The following is an 18618-nucleotide window of genomic DNA, read 5'->3' on the forward strand; positions in this document are numbered from 1 at the left end:
ATAGTAGTGTTCTGAAGCCATGTAGTTATACCGGCCCATGAGGTCCGATTTCCTGAACTTTTTCCATATACATACATATATTTAAATGTTTTCTAATTTAAAGTAGGGTTTGAGCCATCCATTTGTCTTAATATTATGTGAATTTCTGGACATATTGGGCCTTATTCAGAGTAAGCAAATTTAAGAAAATAGTAATTTTCATATTGGCATTAGGGATGACCATCATTGGTTTGTGACTGCCAATGGTTTCTTCCCATTGGAAGTCTTACCTTCAATGGGGGAGAGCCAATGGCAAAAGCCCATCACTTTGAAGTACTGCCTGTACACAGACGCAGTCCTAAACCATAGATGGTTTGCGCTAGGGACAGATATCACATCACATTTTGATGGTTTAACTCCATCAATGTTTTTCTTGCTATGGAATTGTTTTTACCATTTGATGGTGGCTTCCCAATGGCCACTACTGAATGGTGTGAAAGCGACGGCCATTCATTATTAAAATACAGCTGAATTCAGCAGTTTAACAAAGAGAATGGCTGCAGTTCACTGTTGTGCATGCACAAACTTTTTTATACGCATGTGCAAACCAATGCAATGTTTTGTTTTTTTCATCGAATAGTTTGATGCAATGGCTAGTTACCATCACATTGAAAATTTCAGATGTGGAAGCCCAGCCATCATTTGATGGCAGTTTTCAGATGTCCATCCCTAATTCTTCCCATTAATTAAAAACCATAGACTAGTGGCTGTTAACCCATCAATTCCCATCCTACCGTGGCGAAAACTGTGTTACACTGCAGATTTAAAATGTGCAGAGAGATTTTAAAAATGATGCATTTGCACCCCTTGCATTTCAACATGGTTTGTTCCAGCAGCAAATTGCACCTTTTTTGTTTTTGTTTTTTACTTGCTCCTAACTGAATCAGACCAATTGTCTCTACCATTCAAATTATTAGCAAAACAAAAGACTAACATGCGCTGGCGTAACTTCATCCCAGTTTCCTGGAGGCATGTTAAATGTTGCTCTCCATGTTCTATATTGAAAGCTTAGGGTGTAGCCTTTAGGTTCAGAAAAATTTCTAAAGTTTAATAATCAGACAAATTACATACTACACAGCAGTTCATTTCTGGATCAATGCTGGTTTGTGTTTCAGATGTGCCCTCGGACATACACCACTGAACGTTTGAAGGTGGCTAGCCTGAGCCACCATGTTGTAAAGACATTCATTTTGTTTTAAACAGAGGTTTAATGAGTCACATAGAGTGGCTATTGTAAGTCAGTTTTTGTCTAACCTACGCTAGGCTGCCCTAAAGTGGTGGGCATCAGTTATTGAATGGATGACACAGATTGGAACTTGCCAGTGAAAATACACAAATTTTGCCATGGTCTAAATGGTAATATCATGAAGTCCAAATCTGAATTGGGCTTTCTAGAGGAGTATATTATGACATCAGAAAAGGGGGGTATATTCAGGACATTATGGTGAGTAGAAGGTGTTTTGATTGTGGTATGGGCATCCCGAGTACATAGTAATGTCTTTCTGCCTTGCTAATGCACCAGCTATCTGCCAACATTTTGTGAATAATATCTTCCAAAATTTCCTTGGTTAATATGTGGTTATTCATATTGACAATATCTTCTCAGTCCCCAAAAATTTGTTGGAACATCGTTGTCATGTATAAGTAATCCTAGGGGGTCTTAGAACTCCCTGCCTCCCTGTATGTGCTAAACTTGAAAAATGTGTTTCAATCAATAACCATTGAATCACTGAGACATATTGAGGCATATGCATCAACGCTTGGAGAAAGATAAAGAACCAGACAATCAGCTCCTGTCACTTTACAGGATGTGTTTGAAAAATGACAGTTGGGAGCTGATTGGTTGGTACTTTATTGCTCTCCACTTGATCACTCTCCATGTGTTAATGCATATGCCCCATTATCTCAAAATAAATTGTCGAGGTGTACCCAATCAGGACTCAGCCTACTGTATTTAAAAGTGACACCAAAGATGTCAAAGTAGTATAGGCTTACCATACTTTCCCTTTAAATTGGGACACTTATGAATTCAAGTACAAGGGACCAAGAAAAGAGATATTGGAAAAAAGACTCTTTTGTGGGAGCACTCTAATTCAGAGGTTACAGTATAATTGGTATAATACTGATAAGAATAATTTAATTGGGTGAATATTCAAATTAAATTCTATGGGTGACCATATGTGAACAAAATAGCTTAGCGAAAATATGGATAAATTATGTTATTCGTGATCTCAAATACCACAGTCTGCAAATTGCCGGAAGTAGAAATCTGTGGTGCTCTTGGTATCATGCTCTTGCGTAATATCTCTTATGTAATGTATGACCATCATTTATTCTGCTAATATCCAGTCCAGATCATTATAGGCGCAGAGAATTAAATCATTGGTCACATGATTCCAAGTGTCGGATAGCATAAAATTGAGTGCCACTGTGTCCGATAGCCAGTTTATTGCAGTACCAGGGTGTTCAGAGGTGGTCTCCCATCCTAGTACTAACCCAGCCTTTCACTGCTTAGCTTCCAAGTTCAGAAGAGATTGGGCATCTCCAGTGAAGTATGACCGCAATTATTATTAGGCTCCCCTCTTTGGTCACTCCAAATATATGCCGTGTGGCTACTATATGTTGAGGATAAAGAGCATGTATTACATATGCTCTTTATCCTCAACATATAGTAGCCACACGGCATATAATTGGAGTGACCAAAGAGGGGAGCCTAATAATAGTTGCGGTCATACTTCACTGGAGATGCCCAATCTCTTCTGAACTTGGAAGCTAAGCAGTGAAAGGCTGGGTTAGTACTAGGTTGGGAGACCACCTCTGAACACCCTGGTACTGCAATAAACTGGCTATCGGACACAGTGGCACTCAATTTTATGCTATCCGACACTTGGAATCATGTGACCAATGATTTAATTCTCTGCGCCTATAATTATCTGGACTGGATATTAGCAGAATAAATGATGGTCATACATTACATAAGAGATATTACGCAAGAGCATGGTGACAAAAGCACCACAGATTTCTACTTCCGGCAATTTGCAGACTGTGGTATTTGAGATCACGAATAACATAATTTATCCATATTTTCGCTAAGCTATTTTGTTCACATATGGTCACCCATAGAATTTAATTTTAATATTTACCCAATTAAATTGTTCTTATCAGTATTATACCAATTATACTGTAACCTCTGAATTAGAGTGCTCCCACAAAATAGTCTTTTTTCCAATATCTCTTTTCTTGGTCCCTTGTAATTGATACTTTTTGACTCTAGGGAGCACCACTGAAAGCAACATAATGTGATATTAGGATAGATTATCATAATATCTACGGTTGCCATATACAGAAGTAATTCAATTTAAATTCAGTTTTTCAGAGGCTATTAATTGTTTGATGTTTTTGGACTGGTGCGGTTCCCTCCCAAACCCCATTTCCTAAACACTTACGAATTCCACAGGTTCTCTGGCTGACTAAAACCAGGTGAAATTCCGGATTTGAAGTCAGCCAGCAAAAGTAACCTAACCTGTAATTCATGAGTGTCCCAGTTTAAAGGGATAGTATGGTAAGTCTAAAGCAGAACAACTGTTTCTGGGCTTTCCAAACTAGTACAGAAAATTCCTAATTAACTTTTCCAAAATTGTGCAATCAATATTTCTCTATCGTCCTAGTGGATGCTGGGGTTCCTGAAAGGACCATGGGGAATAGCGGCTCCGCAGGAGACAGGGCACAAAAAGTAAAGCTTTCCGATCAGGTGGTGTGCACTGGCTCCTCCCCCTATGACCCTCCTCCAAGCCTCAGTTAGATTTTTGTGCCCGGCCGAGAAGGGTGCAATCTAGGTGGCTCTCCTAAAGAGCTGCTTAGAAAAAGTTTAGCTTAGGTTTTTTATTTTACAGTGAGTCCTGCTGGCAACAGGATCACTGCAACGAGGGACTTAGGGGAGAAGAAGTGAACTCACCTGCGTGCAGGATGGATTGGCTTCTTGGCTACTGGACATCAGCTCCAGAGGGACGATCACAGGTACAGCCTGGATGGTCACCGGAGCCTCGCCGCCGGCCCCCTTGCAGATGCTGAAACATGAAGAGGTCCAGAATCGGCGGCAGAAGACTCCTCAGTCTTCTAAAGGTAGCGCACAGCACTGCAGCTGTGCGCCATTTTCCTCTCAGCACACTTCACACGGCAGTCACTGAGGGTGCAGGGCGCTGGGAGGGGAGCGCCCTGGGAGGCAAATGAAAACCTATTTGGCTAAAAAATACCTCACATATAGCCTCCGGGGGCTATATGGAGATATTTAACCCCTGCCAGAATACACTAAAGAGCGGGAGACGAGCCCGCCGAAAAAGGGGCGGGGCCTATCTCCTCAGCACACAGCGCCATTTTCCTTACACAGCTCCGCTGGTCAGGACGGCTCCCAGGTCTCTCCCCTGCACTGCACTACAGAAACAGGGTAAAACAAGAGAGGGGGGGCAAAATAGTGGCAAAAATTATATTATAAAAGCAGCTATACAGGGAGCACTTATTATAAGGCTATCCCTGTCATATATAGCGCTTTTGGTGTGTGCTGGCAAACTCTCCCTCTGTCTCCCCAAAGGGCTAGTGGGGTCCTGTCTTCGTTAAGAGCATTCCCTGTGTGTCTGCTGTGTGTCGGTACGTGTGTGTCGACATGTATGAGGACGATATTGGTGTGGAGGCGGAGCAATTGCCAAATATGGGGATGTCACCTCCTAGGGGGTCGACACCAGAATGGATGCCTTTATTTATGGAATTACGGGATAGTGTCAACACGCTAAAGCAGTCGTTTGACGACATGAGACGGCCGGACAATCAGTTAGTGCCTGTCCAGGCGCCTCAAACACCGTCAGGGGCTGTAAAACGCCCTTTGCCTCAGTCGGTCGACACAGACCCAGACACAGGCACTGATTCCAGTGGCGACGGTGACGAATCAACCGTATTTTCCAGTAGGGCCACACGTTATATGATTTTGGCAATGAAGGAGGCATTACATTTAGCTGATACTACAGGTACCACTAAACAGGGTATTATGTGGGGTGTGAAAAAACTACCTATAGTTTTTCCTGAATCAGAAGAACTAAATGAGGTGTGTGATGAAGCGTGGGTTGCCCCCGATAAAAAGATGCTAATTTCAAAGAAGTTATTGGCTTTATACCCTTTCCCGCCAGAGGTTAGGGCGCGCTGGGAAACACCTCCTAGGGTGGACAAGGCGCTCACACGCTTATCTAAACAAGTGGCGTTACCCTCTCCTGAGACGGCCGCACTTAAAGATCCAGCAGATAGGAGGATGGAAAATATCCAAAAAAGTATATACACACATACAGGTGTTATACTACGACCAGCTATAGCGACAGCCTGGATGTGCAGTGCTGGAGTAGCTTGGTCAGAGTCCCTGATTGAAAATATTGATACCCTGGATAGGGACAATGTTTTACTGTCTTTAGAGCAAATAAAGGATGCATTTCTTTATATGCGTGATGCACAGAGGGATATCTGCACACTGGCATCACGGGTAAGTGCTATGTCCCTTTCGGCCAGAAGAAGTTTATGGACGCGACAGTGGTCAGGCGATGCGGACTCAAAACGGCATATGGAAGTTTTGCCGTATAAAGGGGAGGAGTTATTTGGAGTCGGTCTATCAGATTTGGTGGCCACGGCTACAGCCGGGAAATCCACCTTTTTACCTCAAGTTACTCCCCAACAGAAAAAGACACCGACTTTTCAACCGCAGCCCTTTCGTTCCTTTAAAAACAAGAGAGCAAAGGGATATTCATATCTGCCACGAGGCAGAGGAAGGGGGAAGAGACACCAACAGGCAGCTCCTTTCCAGGAACAGAAGCCCTCCCCCGCTTCTACAAAAGCCTCAGCATGACGCTGGGGCTTCTCAAGCGGACTCGGGGGCGGTGGGCGGTCGTCTCAAGAATTTCAGCGCGCAGTGGGCTCACTCGCAGGTAGATCCCTGGATCCTGCAGATAATATCTCGGGTACAGGTTGGAACTAGAGACAGATCCGCCTCGCCGTTTCCTGAAGTCTGCTTTACCAACGTCCCCCTCCGAAAGGGAGACGGTTTTGGAAGCCATTCACAAGCTGTACTCTCAGCAGGTGATAGTCAAGGTACCTCTTCTACAACAAGGAAAGGGGTATTATTCCACTCTATTTGTGGTACCGAAGCCGGACGGCTCGGTAAGACCTATTCTAAATCTGAAGTCCTTGAACCTGTACATAAAGAAGTTCAAGTTCAAAATGGAGTCACTCAGAGCAGTGATAGCGAACCTGGAAGAAGGGGACTTTATGGTGTCCTTGGACATCAAGGATGCGTACCTCCACGTTCCAATTTACCCCTCACACCAGGGGTACCTCAGGTTCGTTGTACAAAACTGTCACTATCAGTTTCAGACGCTGCCGTTCGGATTGTCCACGGCACCTCGGGTCTTTACAAAGGTAATGGCCGAGATGATGATTCTTCTTCGAAGAAAAGGCGTATTAATTATCCCATACTTGGACGATCTCCTAATAAGGGCAAGGTCCAGAGAACAGCTAGAGATGGGATTAGCACTGTCTCAAGAAGTGCTAAAACAGCACGGCTGGATTCTGAATATTCCAAAATCCCAGTTAATGCCGACAACTCGTCTGCTGTTCCTAGGGATGATTCTGGACACGGTTCAGAAAAAGGTTTTTCTCCCGGAGGAAAAAGCCAAGGAGTTATCCGAGCTTGTCAGGAACCTCCTAAAACCAGGAAAGGTGTCTGTACATCAATGCACAAGAGTCCTGGGAAAAATGGTGGCTTCTTACGAAGCAATTCCATTCGGCAGATTCCATGCAAGAATTTTCCAGAGGGATCTGTTGGACAAATGGTCAGGGTCGCATCTTCAGATGCACCAGCGGATAACCCTGTCTCCAAGGACAAGGGTATCTCTTCTGTGGTGGTTGCAGAGTGCTCATCTATTGGAGGGCCGCAGATTCGGCATACAGGATTGGATCCTGGTGACCACGGACGCCAGCCTGAGAGGCTGGGGAGCAGTCACACAAGGAAGAAACTTCCAGGGAGTGTGGACGAGCCTGGAAACGTCTCTTCACATAAACATTCTGGAACTAAGAGCAATCTACAATGCTCTAAGCCAGGCAGAACCTCTGCTTCAAGGAAAACCGGTGTTGATCCAGTCGGACAACATCACGGCAGTCGCCCATGTAAACAGACAGGGCGGCACAAGAAGCAGGAGTGCAATGGCAGAAGCTGCAAGGATTCTTCGCTGGGCAGAGAATCATGTGATAGCACTGTCAGCAGTGTTCATCCCGGGAGTGGACAACTGGGAAGCAGACTTCCTCAGCAGACACGACCTTCACCCGGGAGAGTGGGGACTTCATCCAGAAGTCTTCCACATGCTGGTAACCCGTTGGGAAAGACCAATGGTGGACATGATGGCGTCTCGCCTCAACAAAAAACTGGACAGGTATTGCGCCAGGTCAAGAGATCCGCAGGCAATAGCTGTGGACGCACTGGTAACGCCTTGGGTGTACCAGTCGGTGTATGTGTTTCCTCCTCTGCCTCTCATACCAAAAGTATTGAGAATTATACGGCAAAGAGGCGTAAGAACGATACTAGTGGTTCCGGATTGGCCAAGAAGGACTTGGTACCCGGAACTTCAAGAGATGATCACGGAAGATCCGTGGCCTCTACCTCTAAGGAGGGACTTGCTTCAGCAGGGTCCCTGTCTGTTTCAAGACTTACCGCGGCTGCGTTTGACGGCATGGCGGTTGAACGCCGGATCCTAAAGGAAAAAGGCATGCCGGAAGAAGTCATTCCTACTTTGATTAAAGCAAGGAAGGAAGTAACCGTGCAACACTATCACCGCATTTGGCGAAGATATGTTGCGTGGTGCGAGGATCGGAGTGCTCCGACGGAGGAATTTCAACTGGGTCGATTCCTACATTTCCTGCAATCAGGATTGTCTATGGGTCTCAAATTGGGATCTATTAAGGTTCAAATTTCGGCCCTGTCGATTTTCTTTCAAAAAGAATTGGCTTCAGTTCCTGAAGTCCAGACTTTTGTTAAGGGAGTGCTGCATATACAGCCTCCTGTGGTGCCTCCAGTGGCACCGTGGGATCTCAATGTGGTTTTGGACTTTCTAAAATCTCATTGGTTTGAACCACTAAAAAAGGTGGATTTAAAATATCTCACATGGAAAGTGACCATGTTACTAGCCCTGGCTTCGGCCAGGAGAGTGTCAGAACTGGCAGCTTTATCTTACAAAAGCCCATATCTGATTTTCCATTCGGACAGGGCAGAACTGCGGACTCGTCCGCATTTTCTCCCTAAGGTGGTGTCAGCATTTCATCTGAACCAGCCTATTGTAGTGCCTGCGGCTACAAGTGACTTGGAGGACTCCAAGTTACTGGACGTTGTCAGAGCATTAAAAATATATATTGCAAGGACAGCTGGAGTCAGAAAATCTGACTCGTTGTTTATATTGTATGCACCCAACAAGATGGGTGCTCCTGCGTCTAAGCAGACGATTGCTCGTTGGATCTGTAGCACAATCCAACTTGCACATTCTGTGGCAGGCCTGCCACAGCCTAAATCTGTAAAGGCCCACTCCACAAGGAAGGTGGGCTCATCTTGGGCGGCTGCCCGAGGGGTCTCGGCATTACAACTTTGCCGAGCAGCTACGTGGTCAGGGGAGAACACGTTTGTAAAATTTTACAAATTTGATACTCTGGCTAAGGAGGACCTGGAGTTCTCTCATTCGGTGCTGCAGAGTCATCCGCACTCTCCCGCCCGTTTGGGAGCTTTGGTATAATCCCCATGGTCCTTTCAGGAACCCCAGCATCCACTAGGACGATAGAGAAAATAAGAATTTACTTACCGATAATTCTATTTCTCGGAGTCCGTAGTGGATGCTGGGCGCCCATCCCAAGTGCGGATTATCTGCAATAATTGTACATAGTTATTGTTAACTAATTCGGGTTATTGTTTAGGAAGCCATCTTTCAGAGGCTCCTCTGTTATCATACTGTTAACTGGGTTTTGATCACAAGTTGTACGGTGTGATTGGTGTGGCTGGTATGAGTCTTACCCGGGATTCAAAATTCCTCCCTTATTGTGTACGCTCGTCCGGGCACAGTACCTAACTGAGGCTTGGAGGAGGGTCATAGGGGGAGGAGCCAGTGCACACCACCTGATCGGAAAGCTTTACTTTTTGTGCCCTGTCTCCTGCGGAGCCGCTATTCCCCATGGTCCTTTCAGGAACCCCAGCATCCACTACGGACTCCGAGAAATAGAATTATCGGTAAGTAAATTCTTATTTTTCACTCACACACAAAGGTGTTCCTTTCCAGGGGATCTGTTCCAGCACAAGAATCCATTTTCTAACTTCAAATCCTGTTCAGGCTTTTTTTTTTCTTAGAGGTTGATGGATCTGGGACCACCAATGGTACTATTCTGTCACAGAATAGAGGTGTAAGCATTTGCAGCCTGCTTTCCGTGGCTCCTGCAGTCACAGCTATATTGTCACTGGAGCCGTGTATGCATCCCAGACCTGGGTATATCATACTTGCCTACCTGACCCTCTCCATGAGGGAGAAAATGCTCTGTTCCTGGACTTTCCAGGTAATGTATGATGGTGGTGAGCTAGTTGTGGTGAGCTAGTTAATGGATAAGAAAGGTGTTTCACCACAGGTGATGGCAATCATACATTACCAGGAAAGTCCAGGAACAGAGCATTTTCTCCCTCATGGAGAGGGTCAGGTAGGCAGTAGCGGATCTTGCCACGGGCAAGCAGGACTTTTGCCCGGGGCGCCGCCTTCCGGAGGGCGCTGGCGCCCTCCGGAGGGCGCCGCACTGTGGCAAGATCCGCCACTGCTGCCCGCTGTGTCCCCCGTCCGCCTCCGCTGCCCGCTGCCGTCCCCGTCCGCCTCCTGTGAAGGGAACTAGACGCTATGCGTCTAGTTTCCCTTCGTGGAGAGTAACTTTGCTGAGCGGTGCGCGATGACGTCATCGCGCACCGCACAGCAAAGGTCCTCTCCACGAAGGGAACTAGACGCATAGCGTCTAGTTTCCCTTCGTGGAGAGGACCTTTTGCTGTGCGGTGCGCGATGACGTCATCGCGCACCGCTCAGCATTCAAGCGGCACTAGCAATGTACAGGGGGCGTAACTGACCACGCCCCCTGTATTATGACACGCCCCTTTTCCTGCCCGGGGCGCAGAGCGCACTTGAACCGGCCCTGCAGGTAGGCAAGTATGGGGTATATGCACAGTAGAGACTATGCCTCTGGCTGATGGAACGCCAGAGGCTGAGATACCTGCTCAACAGGGGCTGTCCAGACAAGCATGGAAAGGTTCTCCTTATCCTGCCTATTTAAGGGAGTTTTACCTAACAACAGACACCTTTCTTCTTTACGGTTGTTCCTCAGCCTCTAGCGCTTTACGGTTGTTCCTCAGCCTCTAGCGCTTTCCACACTATGTAGACAAAAGTGATTGGACACTGACAGTAAATAGATCAACAAGATTTGTTTGAAGTCATTACTTCATAGATCCACCACATGCAGTGATTACTGCAGACACCCTTCTTTGCAAACTGTTCACAAGTTCCTGGACAACAGCAGGTGGTATGTTTTGCCATTCCACCTTAAGTCCAGTGACCAACTGTGGCAATTAAAAATGTTGAGTTGGTCTAGAACACAGCCGTTGCTCCAATTTGTCCCAGAGGTTCTCAGTGGGGTTAAGATTTAGACTCTTAGCTGGCAAGTCCATCCGGGTTACCAGATTTTCTGTATACCAGTCCATTGTCACTCTGGAAACATGACATTATGCAGCCTACAATGATCACTCTTTTTAAACTCTGTTATCTCCCTTCGGCAAGCCATTTTGTTAGCAAATTATCAAATCAGTGCCCCTATACCAGTTTTATACTTGCACACGTCTGCTGCGGGAGCAAAAAATTACACTTGAGCGTGCTCTGGAGGGAAGGGGGGGGGGGGGGGGGGGTTGGCGGGTTAGGTCCAATCACTTTTGTCTGCATAGTTTCATTTGGATACCTACTACTGGACTTAGATTTGCCTTAGAGCTGAATATTGACTGTGCCCGCTGTCTTTGAATATCGATTGTCAGTACTTTGATTTGCCCCACTGCGTATTTATGGTGATGCTGTTGTCGATGGGCATCCTATTGAGACTCCACTGGCTACCAATGTGTGTACAGAGGTGCATTATCAGCTGACTATTTGCCTGGCCATTGGTCTTTGCATCTGCCTATGGCAGGCGCAGAATGTCCCGAGTCGCCACTGCACTGCGTTACTGATACAGATGGTGTAATGGTTAGCATTACTGCCTGACAGCACTTAGGTCATTGGTTCAATTCCCACCACAGCCCTAGCTGTGTTGAGTAAATAAATACTTCCCGTGCTTGTGCGGGTTTCTTCCCACAATCCAAAATATATACTTGTAGGCTAATTGTCTACTGAAAAAATAACCCTAATGTGTAAGTATGTGCGTGTACATATACAGTGATTCTTATCTCCCAAGCTACATGGACAGGTGTAACCTCCTTCTACACTAGTATCACCCATTTAATTACATTAAACTTTTTCCATTTGAAAATACTACATGGTTTAGCTTCATTATACTGAAATTATACTTAAATTAGTCATGAGAAAGAGGGATTTTTATTGATGTGCGTGAAGCTTTTCTGCAACACATAAAGGGGCAGATGTATTAACCTGTAGAAGGCATAAGGAAGTGATAAACCAGTGATAAAGCAGTGTTAAGTGCAAGGTGATAATGAACCAGCCAATCAGCTCCTAACTGTTAATTTACATATGGGAGCTGATTGGCTGGTGTGTTTATCACCTTGCATTTATCACTGGTGTATCACTTCCTTATGCCGAATACATCTGCCCCAAAGTTACTTAAAGATCACCACTCCTGACCTGGGGGCTAATTCAGACCTGATCGATGCTGTGCGTGTTCACACAGCAACGATCAGGCCTGCACTGCGTATGCGCCACCTCCGCAGTGTGCCGGCGCATGCCAGACAATAGATGGCTGTCTTTAGCTAGCGATCGCCTCTGCCTGATTGACAGGAAGAGGCGGTCGCTGGGCGGGAGGGGGCGGACGGCGGCGTTTAGCCGCCGTTTAAGGGGTGCGGTCCGGCCAACGTGCTGGGGGCGGCTACGTGACGTCACACGCAGCCGCTGCGACCCAGGCAGCGATGAGTAGCTTCCATCCAGCGCACAGGAGCTGCGCTGGCCAGGAGCTACTCCTGAAGTACAAAAGCATCGCCGCTGTGTGATGCTTTTGTACTTCTGCGACGGAGCAGGGACTGACATGCGAGGCGAGCTAGCCCTGTGCTGTGTGTCCCCCCGCATGTCAGTGTGCCTGATCGTAGCTGTGCTAAATTTAGCACAGCTATAATCAACTCTGAATCACCCCCCTAGTACAGACCTGCAGTCCATTAGAAGAGTGGAAAAGACTGTGCATGCCTCTGCTTGGCAAGAAATGCACTCTAAGTTTCTGGGTTTCTTCTTTCTTTACCTGCACTGCGATCAGGTCAGAACTGAGCATGCGTATGCACCGCAGTGCACAGGCGCGTTGCTCAGGTACAAAGCGGATCGTTGCTGTGCGATGGGTTTTACGAAGAATCCATTCACATAGCTGATTGCAAGAAGATTGACAGAAAGAAGGCGTTTGTGGGTGTCACCTGTCTGTTTTCTGGGAGTGGTTGGAAGAACGCAGGCGTGTCCAAGCGTTTGCAGGGCGGGTGTCTGACGTCAATTCTGGTCCCGAACAGGCTGAAGTGATCGCAACGGCTGAGTAAGTCCTGGGCTACTCAGAAACTTTTTGTACTGCTCGACTACACAGGCGTTAGCACACTTGCACAGCTAAAATACACTCCCCTGTAGGCGGCAACTATCTGATCGCAGCGCTGCAAAAAACTGCTAGCGAGCGATCAGATCTGAATTACCCCCATAATCTACTTCACAGGTAGATGATTTGCTTTGATTTTTAATCATCACAATCACAGTCAATCATCACATACACTTTAACGTTAAACTTATGACCAATGTAAGAGATTGGTGCAACTAATTCTTTTATAATGTAGTTCCAGGAAACCTATTACCCTGTTTGTCACAACATACTGTTGACTGGTTCAGTATGATTTTCCGATGTATGTGATGCCGGCGGTGAGAATACCGACAGCATCATCCCGTCCATCAGAATCCTAACAGCCCCCTCTAAAGTCCCCTCACCCTAACCCTCCCTTGTCGGTGCCTAAACCTAACCCTCCAGGGTGGTGCCTAACCCTCCCTTCCCTGCTGCCTAACCCTAATCTCCCCTACTATGTGCCTAAATATAACCCTCCATCCCCAGTCCCTAACCTTCCCGGCTCTGCCCCCTAACCCCCCCTTCTCCTGCCTAAACCTAATCCGCCCCCCATGGCAGGACACCAGCGCGTCCCTCTGTCAGGGTGATCGGGATGCCGGCTGTCGGTATTGTGATGCTGGTATCCCTTGCTGCTTCGGTATTTAGATGGTGGGATTGCGTCCTCCTCCGGGATCCCGGTGCCGGTATATCGGCCGCCGGGAAGCTAACTGCTGACTTGTACATTCTATAACACATGCGGGATATAGTGGTGTCAAATTATATTGTAACTTTAAAGATTTTGCTTCACAAACCTGTATGCTTTGGCAGAAGTCTAGTTACACCCGTGCAAATGAAGAAGATTGATGGGCCCAATGATGATATGGCACTGCGATTCGGCCATTTTATTCTCCAGTGGTAGAAAGTATTGTTGTCAGCAAAATAAATATTAAGACAGGCTGCCATCTCACAGGACTCCGTGAGATCATGAGCCACAAAAAATATTGGTTAATCTCACAGTTTGGATGCTACCACTATGACAAATGCACTTTAAATGTCTGTATTGGTTAATGTTGACTTCACTTTGTCAATAGAGATATAAATATTGCCGCGCTAATGAGAAATGTTTATTAAGCAGCTCAATAGAAACACTGGATGAATTATAATTAAATGAGCTTTAGATGATAATTAAAATTGTGTGGCACCTGTGAAAAAAGGGTACATTAAAACAAATGTTCAAGCTCATTTATGGAAATAGGAGGGATGCAGCATATGGCACGCGGTTGTATTCTGTCCGCAAACATCTATGACCTACTTCTGACCTGGTCTGGTGTGCAGTCCGAGATACTTTGTTGGTGTTTGCTCTTCACTGCATTGGTTGCCGCCACGTCCATTGGTAATTGTCACCGGCTTGTGACATCACTCAGCTCAGTACTGGTGGGTGGTGCGGCTGTTGGTTGGCTCTGCTGATGGTAAATGTCCTTCCTGTGGATCACCAGTGCGTTTCATGTGGTTCAGCGCACTTTTTCAAGGATGGCAGTGTTTTGAAAGTTCACTTATTTATAACCAAAACTTAATTGATAAAACAAGACGTCGTGACCGAAGGTTGGGGGGAATTTCTGTGTTTTATATATATATATATATATATATATATATATATTAAAGATGAGCGGGTTCGGATGTAACGCCAGAATTGACGCCAGTTCGATTTTATCCGGATTTTTCTTATTGGCTATCCAAAACACGTGACGTCTGTGAGCCAATAACATGCCGTTTTGAAAACCGAGTAAATCCGAGTAAACCCGAACCCGCTCATCTCTACTATATGTATGTATATGACTGCATTCATGTATCGTAATGAGCAACTGACCACAGTACAATACACGATCGGGCTCACATGTATATGCTTTTTTTAAACCGTTTCCAATGGTTTTTATCATGACCATTTTCACCATTTTTTACTTTTATTCATTTCACACAGCTCTGATCATTGGCCTCGCTGAGGACTGAAATACCCGGACTCCCCCGGTTGCCATGACCACGACGCGAGCGCTCCGGCATCTCCGTTTACTGGAGGTAACCAGGGCAATGCCGGAGACTTCCGCCGGGCAGTGCGGTCACATGATCTCAGCTTTCACGCACGTCACACCAGCTGGGATGGAAGCTATTGAGCTTCCCTGCACTCAGCTGTTCTTCCCGCCGGTGGGTCCTCCTCACGTATAAAGGTATGTTCTGTTGTTACATATTCACTTCTTGTTTTGCTCACCTTGACAAAGGGGTGGTCACGCCCCGAAACGTTGGTATGCAGATTGTCACCATGACACATTAAAGCACGTTTTACGTTATCTACAAGTCTCCGAGTGCCGCTGAATGGAACAGAGTCACCTATGGAAATGGATCTCCAGAGGGCACCGGAGCATTTAGTCACCAGTTAGGTGAGTGCCGATCCGCCCGCAGCAGCTATATATATATATATATATATATATATATATGTAAATAAATATATATAGGATTCCCAAGGTCCGGCACTCCAATAACAAATTAACTGCTGCCAGTGCCTGCTCAGTTAGAATTGCATATTTACTGGAGGTGCGGCACCCAGCGTAATAAATACAGTAGACGAAGTATAACAACGTTTCAGTGTATTGACACTATCATCAGGCTAAATGAGACACATACAAACATACCTTAAATACCTTCAATCACCACGTGGTTTAGCCCTACCGGAACCGGGACCACGCACCCAGCCACAGCGCTGGGTAAGTGACGTAATGCTCCCCATTACCATGGAAACAAAACAACACTAAAAAAGTACAAAACGACTGCAGTTAGGGAGAAATCTAAATCATCAGAGATGACCAATGATATACAAAATGCAATAAGCAACACAGATACAAACTGATGATCTTAAAAATATGATGTTATAATTACGATAATATTAAAGATTCATTCAGGCCGCGCAGCGCTAAAACACCCAATCGGTGAATCCACCTGGCCTCACATTTTAGCAATTGTAAATTACGGTCCCCACCTATAAAAGGTAATGGTATATGATTGATCATGCGATAACGGATGCTGGAAAGGCTATGTTTTGCCTCCACAAAATGTCTAGCCACCAGCTGTTCGCTGCTACCACTCTGCAGCGCAGCTCGGATGGTCGATCTATGACCAGTCATTCTTTCTTTGAATTTACATTGGGTTTTGCCCACATATGATAACCCACAGGGGCACGCAATCTGATATACAACATAAGTGCTGTTGCAGGTGAGGTGGTGGCAAATTTTATATTTCTTACCAGAGCAGGGATATGTGAATTTATCTCCTGGCAACATGTATCCACAAGTTACACAAGAACACTTAAAGCAACCAGGCCTTTTGAGACAGAAAATGGCCTGGAATATCTGCTTTTCTTGCAGTGATGTCAGATTTAACTAGAAGGTCACAGAGATTTTTACTCCTCGAATAGCAGGCCATCCGTCTTGTCTTAGTAAGAGGTAAAGAGTTATTGGAAAACACTATGGGCCAGGAAGATTTAGTAATCTCACTAATACTGAGTAACAAAGTATTATATCTACTAACCCATGTGAATATTTCATTAGTCTGGCTGGTCTCTTTCTTTTTAAGTAAATCATTTCTGTCTAGTGATAACACCTTGGCTTTGGTATCCAAATTATCTTAATGAATATCCTCGTTGCTGAAACTTTTCAATCCTCAAATCCATCTGATTCGAGGCTATTTGTATATCACTATATTAATACACATTATCCTTATAATTTGGGAATAAGGTAATCCCTTTTTTAAATTAAAAGGGTGACAACTGCTTGCCTGCAGTAATGAGCAATGATCTGTATCTTTCTGAAACACAGATGTCTGTATAGTATTGTTATGAAGGGAGACTAATACATCGAGGAAATCAGTGCTGTATTGGTCCACACGGACTATAAATTTCACTGGGCTGGGCTTCACATTGTGGTTTTGTGACACCAACTCTCTGAAACCGGATTCAGTTCCATTCCACACAAGTCGTCTATATATCTTGTATAAAACAAAATTCTAAATGCAATATCAGAATTGGAAAAGAATATACTCTGTTCAATCATGAACATATAGGTGTTAGCATATACAGGTGCCATTACCACACCCATGGCACAACCTGATTGCTGGCGAAAAAACATCCCATCAAACAGAAAAAAATTATGAGTCAAAATAAACTCCAACAGTTGAATTCAGAATTCAATAAAAGGCAAATCATACTTTTCACTTTTCAACAGTAAATTTCTGACTGCCTGTACACCATCATCGTGCGGGTTGACGGTGTAAAGGCTAACTACATCAGCACAAATCAACCAGGAATTAGTTGGTATAGTACCCAAATTATTGAGTTGATTAATGAACATAGTAGTATCCAAAAGAAAATATTCCTGATCCTTAACAATTGGTTGCAATATAGAATCTAGAAAAATAGAGGCCAGTTGAGATAATGAACCTCTGGCCGCAATAATTGGATGGCCTGGAGGATGAAAAAATAGGATTTTGATACCTACCGGTAAATCCTTTTCTCCTAGTCCGTAGAGGATGCTGGGGTCCACTTCATGACCATGGGGTATAGACGGTTCCGCAGGAGCCATGGGCACTTTAAGACTTTTCAAAGGGTGTGAACTGGCTCCTCCCTCTATGCCCCTCCTCCAGACCTCAGTTATAGGAACTGTGCCCAGGGAGACGGACATTTAGAGGAAAGGATTTACTTTAATACTAATGGTGAGATACATACCAGCTCACACCTCAACCATGCCGCACAACATGGCATTCAACATAACATACGCCAACAGGCATGAACCAAGTACAGCAACATGCTGAAACTAATATAACACAACATGTGTAATTCCAATAAATCAAACTGCAGGTAAAGTACACACTGGAACGGGCGCCCAGCATCCTCTACGGACTAGGAAAAAAGGATTTACCGGTAGGTATCAAAATCCTATTTTCTCATACGTCCTAGAGGATGCTGGGGTCCACTTCATGACCATGGGGTTTATACCAAAGCTCCAGTACAGGCGGGAGAGTGCGGATGACCATGCAGCACCGATTGACCGAACTTGAGGTCCTCATCGGCCAAGGTGTCAAACTTGTAGAACTTTGCAAATGTGTTTGACCCTGATCAAGTAGCTGCTCGGCAAAGTTGCAATGCCGAGAACCCCCCCCCCCGGCAGCCACCCAGGATGAGCCAACCTCCCTAGTAAAATGGGCCTTCACCGACGTAGGCAATGGCAATCCAGCCGCAGAATGAGCATGCTGAATCATTCCTCTGATCCAGCGCGCAAGAGTCTGCTTGGAAGCAGGACACCCAATTTTGTTGGGAGCATACAGGACAAACAGAGCCTCTGTTCTCCGTATCCTAGCTGTTCTAGCGACATAAATCTTCAAAGCCCTAACCACATCTAGAGACTTTGAGTCAGTGAACGTGTCAGTAACCACTGACACCACAATAGGTTGGTTTATGTGGAAAGAAGAAGCCACCTTAGGAAGAAAATGTTGGTGAGTTCTCAACTCCGCCCTATCTTCATGGAAGATCAGGTAAGGGCTCTTGTGAGACAAGGCCCCCAATTCAGACACCCGCCTTGCTGATGCCAAAGCCAAAAGCATCACCACTTTCCAAGTGAGAAACTTCAACTCTATCTCTTGTAGAGGTTCAAACCACTCCGAATGAAGAAA

The 18618-nt window shown here is 45.4% G+C and overlaps 2 pseudogenes; one reads left to right on the forward strand and one right to left on the reverse strand.

The window, feature by feature from the left end:
• Window positions 1-2485: 2485 nt before the first annotated feature.
• LOC135052684 (5S ribosomal RNA) lies at window positions 2486-2605 on the reverse strand (annotated as a pseudogene).
• Window positions 2606-2760: 155 nt separating this feature from the next.
• Window positions 2761-2880, forward strand: LOC135053106 (5S ribosomal RNA; annotated as a pseudogene).
• Window positions 2881-18618: the final 15738 nt, after the last annotated feature.

Source organism: Pseudophryne corroboree, chromosome 2 (genome assembly GCF_028390025.1).
Source record: "Pseudophryne corroboree isolate aPseCor3 chromosome 2, aPseCor3.hap2, whole genome shotgun sequence".
Taxonomy (NCBI): domain Eukaryota; kingdom Metazoa; phylum Chordata; class Amphibia; order Anura; family Myobatrachidae; genus Pseudophryne; species Pseudophryne corroboree.